The following is a 6,478-nucleotide window of genomic DNA, read 5'->3' as shown; positions in this document are numbered from 1 at the left end:
ATAAATTCCTTTGTAGGGCTCGGTACAACTCAATTGTTACAACAAGTAATTTTTAAGCAAAAAACACAACCGACTTCAATTCTCATATAAAAATTTAGAAGTACCGTTAATTTCTTCATGATCCAATGATCGGATCTAAACCAAATTATACGGGACCTCCCCTGAGGCACCAGGAAAATAATTATCGAAATCGGTTAATTTGGTCCAAAGTTATGCGGTAGCATACATAAAAAATATTCCGATGAATTGATAACCTCCTCCTTTTTTTGAAGTCGGTTAAAAAGAGAAAAATTAATTACGTAAATTATTATAACTTTTTAATAGCTATATTTTAAAAATTCTAAAAAAATTTACATTAAAAAATCTTAGCCTTAAAAATTCTATTTCTGGTCAGATTTACTTAATCTTTACAACATACAATACACCGGACAAAAACAAAAAAAAATTCAAAACACACGAAAGAATCGATATACCCACGAAACTATGGGCCAAATATAGTAAAACTGCGTTTTTAGTTCTTCATTTTCATTTCATAGTCAGCTTTTTTTAAAGCACTTTGAAAGCTACGATTAATTTAAAAAACCAGTGCAATGTAGATTAACAATATGGGTACTAAAGAGAGAAAGTTCTGTAGAATTTAAAAACAATACAATTTTTTGGTTTACACAGACGAATAGGTATTGAAAATGCGCTTTTAATAAATTGTATCTTCATAAGTTAATAAAGTTTGCAGGACGAAACACGATGTTAACGTCGTGCGTATATTAGTCCTCAAACAATAATTAAAAAAACAAGTAAGAAAGTCTAAGTTCGGGCGGAGCCGAACATTAAATACCCGGCGCAAGTATTAAATATATGTTTTTTCACCCTTCTGAAACCTTCCGCTAGATGGTAAGCCGAGGTGTACCAATTTTGAGTAAATTAGCGTCCTTCAATTTCGAAATATTGAAGTTTCAAGCATTTCTTAAATTTACCGTTATATGAGAATCGGCCGTTATTTTAGTCCGATTTCAATAATTTTCAACGTTTTGCTTACACGTGGCAAGTACAATAACCATACCGAGTTTGGTACAAATTGGTAGAACGGTTACCGATATACTTATATGTGATCATAAGTGGGCGGTGCCACGCCCATTTTCCAAAATTTTACCATAAACGTATTTCTTGGTAAAGAATTGTTGCAAGCATCAATTTTGAATAAATTAGCTTCAATATTTAATGATTTATCGAAGATTTTGTATTTCTCTAAATTATCGTTATATGGGATGTGGGCGTGGTTATTGTCCGATTTTAAAAAGTTTCGGCGGTTTTTTATGCTGTACCAAGGCCAACAACTGTGCCAAGTTTGGAAGAAATTGGTGCAGCGGTTACCAAGATATACACATGTAACCATAAGTGGGCGTGGCTACGCCCATTTTCCAAAAATTTATAATATTCTTATTTTTCGTCTAAAATTTATTGTAAATATCAATTTTGAGTGAATAATCTTCAGTAGTTACTAAAATATCGCAGTTTTCGTATTTCAGAAAATGACCGTTATATGGGAAGTGGGCGTGGTTACAGTCCGATTTCGCCCATTTTCAATACCAACCTACCGTGGATTAAGGGAAACCTACATACCAAATTTCGTTGAGATATCTCAATTTTTGCTCGAGTTATCGTGTACACGGACGGACGGACAGACGGACAGACGGACAGACAGACATGGCTTAATCGATTTCTTTTTTCATCCTGATCATTTATGTATACATTTGTCTATATCTATCTCGATTCGTTTTGGCTGTTACAAACAACCGTTATGTGAACAAAATTAATATACCCTTGTGCACAAGTGCGCTCGGGTATAAAAATATTGCAAACTTTCAAGGTTATTTAAAGACAAAATTGGTAAAGGACATTTTCTATACACATTCGTCCTTATGCACCAAAAAATTTATTCTGTTATAATTCTACAGAATTTATAAAATATTTTTTTGAAATAATCATATTTTTTAAATTCCAAAGTCCTTTTAAAAACAATACTGACGTCAGAGAGAAAGACTAAGTATGCAGTTTTACTGTAATTTCCCTATAGTTTAGCGAATATATTAAAGTTTTTGTTTGTAAAATTGGCTGTCGCCCGATCGTGTGGTGCAAAAATATTGGGCGTTAGGCTCAATCTTCACAAAACCCCGGGTAAACCCCCTGTTAGAGAAGAAAATATTATATTTTGTTTTACACCTTCGAGGTACTTAGTCTCTACTGATGCCGATGAAAAGAAAGGAGTTGATATATATGTTGACAATCAGTCTGAACTGGGGTATGTTTAACACATTAGTCAGTTAGGAGCAGTTAGGCATCTCACCTAAACATACAAATACATATTCATAGATTTCCTGTAAATTCGCTATAAATTTTGGTGGTGGGCTGTAAAATCGTCATTCGCATAAAGGAGTCCATTATTGGCGACTAGCGAAATTCAAAAGTTTATGGAAAATGATGTCGAATTTCGAATACATTCCAGATACCCGCTATGCACGAAATATTTAGATATAGTTTATCTAAAATTGAGAAATGAATCCGTCTACTCAGAGCCCGCGCGTCGTCGTTGTCTCACCCGTCACTGTTGGGAGAATGAAAATTTTCTGTGTAAATTATATAATTAAGTTAATATTTAATTAGTTTCGTCTTAAACTGATATCTGACTTCAAGTGTTAACAGTTTTAAACTTATAAAATTATGGGTTAAAGAGAAATTACTTAAAGTTTGAGCAAAAACGAGTTAAAATGTCCCACCCGTCGCGTTGGAATGCCCCATATATATTTAGATAAAGAGATGTAACAATGACTGAGAAGCAAATAAAAAAACGTAAAGTTCCACGAGCCCTTTTATGGTGCGAAAATCCCAAATTATGGTCGAAATCCCACGAATTGGAAACAGTGCTGCAGACTGCTTCATTTACAGCTAAATGCAATAAACAAACTGCGTAATATGGTAGCGCCGTGCATACAGCTGTTTGCTTACAATTTGTGGCAACGCCGATGAATCAGCTGATAATAGTAAAATGTTGATTGTTTTCTTTTCCCTGTCTCGAATTTCGTAGTCGACTACTAAAATAGCCAACTATTGTCCAAAAGTATGTTTACATATAAATATAGTCTCAATCGAAGCTCGATTTTTAATCACCTCGTTCACACAGGTAAATCTCAGATTATTAGCCGTAAAATTTGTTGTGATTGTTATTCTCACATCCCAAGGAAAAGTTATGTTTCTTCTCTGTGCCACCGTGATCACTTTTTTCAACTATATTAAGGAATTTAAATATGTTTAAACCTAATAAAAATCCTCTACAAAGCTCTTTTACTTGCTAGCGTCAATTTTTTTGGTTTACTTTTAAATTTGGAATTTCTCCTCTTCTTCGCAAAAATAATCGATAAAACTAGGTTGGACACCGCAAAGTTATCGGTTTAATCTGAGATTATATTATAATTACAGATTAACAAGGGATGCATTTTGTATAGCTAACCTCTATTTCTAATTGCAGATTAGGTAGTTAAGCTCGAAAATTAGGATAATCTACTTATATATAAACCGAGTAAAACTTACTACGGCTAACTTCTAATTGGTTTCAAAGTCATGCAGGCCTCAACCGAGAGGATATGTATGAAACAAAACATTGAAAACAATAATGTACATTACATGACAATTATTGTCATTGTGATTTTTATTGAAAGCGAGAAGACCTGGATTTAGCTTATGTTATTTAAAATAATATAGCCCAAAACATACATATTTCTGTATATGTATGTATGTATTTACATAGTACATCCTTATAGGTAGGGCTGCCAGACATCTCTGTTACCCAACCGGGACACTTAAGGGGGAGAGGGGGCCTCTCGCTCCCTTCCATTTCGTTTCGACAAAAATTACGTAGTAAATTCTTATTTTGACACACAACAACAAAAACATAAAAACATGAGATCATGAGATCCATACAAGGTACACCAACAAAACAAACAACTTATCACAACTAAAGCACAGAGAATTTTTCACAATGCATGCACATTTTTTTGTTCTTTATAAAAATACCGTTTATATTAAATACATCAAAAAATCTAATCAGACTTTTTATAAAAATTTTGAAAATGAAGTTTTACAGTACATTAAAATTTTTTTTATATGGAAGCCACTGTCAGCAAAAAATAAATAATTGCAAAAAATTAACGAAATTTTCTGGTAACTTCAGACTTGCACTCACACTGGCTCAAAAGCTACATTTTCAAAATTTTTCTAAAAGATCTGATTAGAAATTGTGATCGGATGAAAGAGTCTCCGAGCCAATAATTTTGTACGGAACTGTACTTATAAGTACTCTAGGTTTCATGAAAGAAAAAATATTTAAGCACAAGATAGCATTAAAATATCAGTAATTTCTTTCATTGCTGTGAACTTGTTTCAAAACTTCTGGCTTTTGCTTAATATAATTGTAAAACTCTGCGCATTTCATTTTAACGTATTTAGGTACTTATATTAATCATCAACTATTGCTAGTGCAAAACGTGCGAAATTAAAAAAAAAAAATGTACGCATATGAAAGAGCACCAACCCAACTGGTAATACATTTAAGTATACAAATTTTAGTCTTTCATTTAAATTTTGTGCAATCAAATCGAAAACCGGGACACTAAAACGAAACCCGGGACATTTTAAGGTAGGACCGGGACGCCGGGACAAATAGTCTAAAATCGGGACATGTCCGGGAAAACGGGGACGTCTATCAGCCCTATTATAGGTCTTAATTCTTGCCAACTAAATAATTAATATGCAGGCAACAGTTAACCTCAAACAAGTATATATGAAGGGGTTAGAATCATAAGGGAATGGGCGTAGCCAGGTAGGGGCAAATTTTTACGTAGATATTCAAAAATAGTACCACTAAATGGTTGCTTGATAATTTCGGCCCCCCTAGCTTTTAAGTTTTTTCCTATATATATACTGTATAACAAACTATACTCCCAACGCTAACAAAATAATTAGTAAATTGATTTAAAAAGTTGATATGTGGATAATCCGGTTCTGTATCAAGTTATTCTCTCTAACTTCAAAGCACTTCCATTTAAAAAGGGTAAAAACCTGGCTGCAGTCGACAATGAGCAAAAATAGTTCATTTGTTTATTACTTTGTCTTTATGTTTGCGTCTTTTCTAAGCGTACAACGAAAGTTTTGTATCACAGAACCAATCTGAGATTATTGATAAAACAATAGACCGGTTGGGTGAACAGCTAAGACGTTTACTTCATAAGTATGATAAAACAAAATCAAGTAATACATATATTTAGCATAAATGAATATACCAGCATAAGAAATCTGCATACTCAAAATGTTCAATACGTCCCCATATTTATACATACCTATGTATATAATTTAAGAGACGATATTTTGATGCAAAGCAATGATTATAAATTATTAGTTTACCTTACAAAATCGCGGAGGAATATTACAGAGTATACGGTAAAAATTTTGTTTTTTTTTACATTTTTTATTTTGAATAACGTCTGGTTTACAGGTATGTAGATTGAATTAAATAAATTAAAATTAAATTAAAAATTATGAATTTAAAAAATACGTCAGGGTTTAGTTGAGATATTCGCTTTTGACCACTATGTTTTGTACATTTCCCAGTACTGCAAAGCTTTTGACTGCCATTCAACTGGGAGTGGCCCCCGTGCGTTGGGTTTGGATCCCGCCACGTTAAAAACCCTGCCCAATGAAAAACAACACATGCCTTGGATGATACCCCTTTCTTTTGATGACGATCACGGCAAATATAGGAGGGACTATGATTTTAGGGTATACACTTGGAATATCCGAACCCTTAATCGGGATGGTGCCTCTACCCGGCTCGTTGATGCCCTAGGAAAAATAAAGGCTGACATCACCGCCATCCACGAAATGCGATGGACGGGGCGAGGAAGCTAAGCGTGGAGCCTTGCGACGTCTACTACAGTTGCCACGTAAAGGAGTGCAATTCGGTGTTGGATTTGTGGTGGGAGAGAGACCGTGGTTCACTCTAGTGGACGAAAGTCTAGCCACAATCCGCATCAAAGCGAGATTCTTGAACATCTCATTCATATGTGCCAATGTCCTGATGGAAGAGAGGGACGAGGCATCCAAGGCTCTGTTAGCTTAGAGCGTACATATTAGCTGAGGGTGATCGACTTCTCCGTGGCCCGAAACTTGGCAGTATGTATTACTGGGTTCTATTTAGCAGATCCATCAAGCTACATGGATGTCTCCACATCTAAAAACGGGAAAACAAGTCGAGCATGTTGTGACAGACGCAAGGCAAGCTTCCATGTTTTAGATGTACATACGTACACTCCGAGGGCCAAACATCGACTCGCATTACTATATTGATGCATCCAATATACGACCCAACCTCGGAGCAGCAAAAAAAGAGCCCCCAACAAACCACGGAAATTTCAACGTCGAAAAGCTG

The sequence above is a fragment of the Rhagoletis pomonella genome, unplaced genomic scaffold (genome assembly GCF_013731165.1).
Source record: "Rhagoletis pomonella isolate Grant_MI unplaced genomic scaffold, Rhpom_1.0 Rhpom_scaffold_00159, whole genome shotgun sequence".
Classification (NCBI taxonomy): Eukaryota; Metazoa; Arthropoda; class Insecta; order Diptera; family Tephritidae; genus Rhagoletis; species Rhagoletis pomonella.
The sequence above is the reverse complement of the archived record's forward strand: the minus strand, read 5'-3'. Positions refer to the sequence as shown.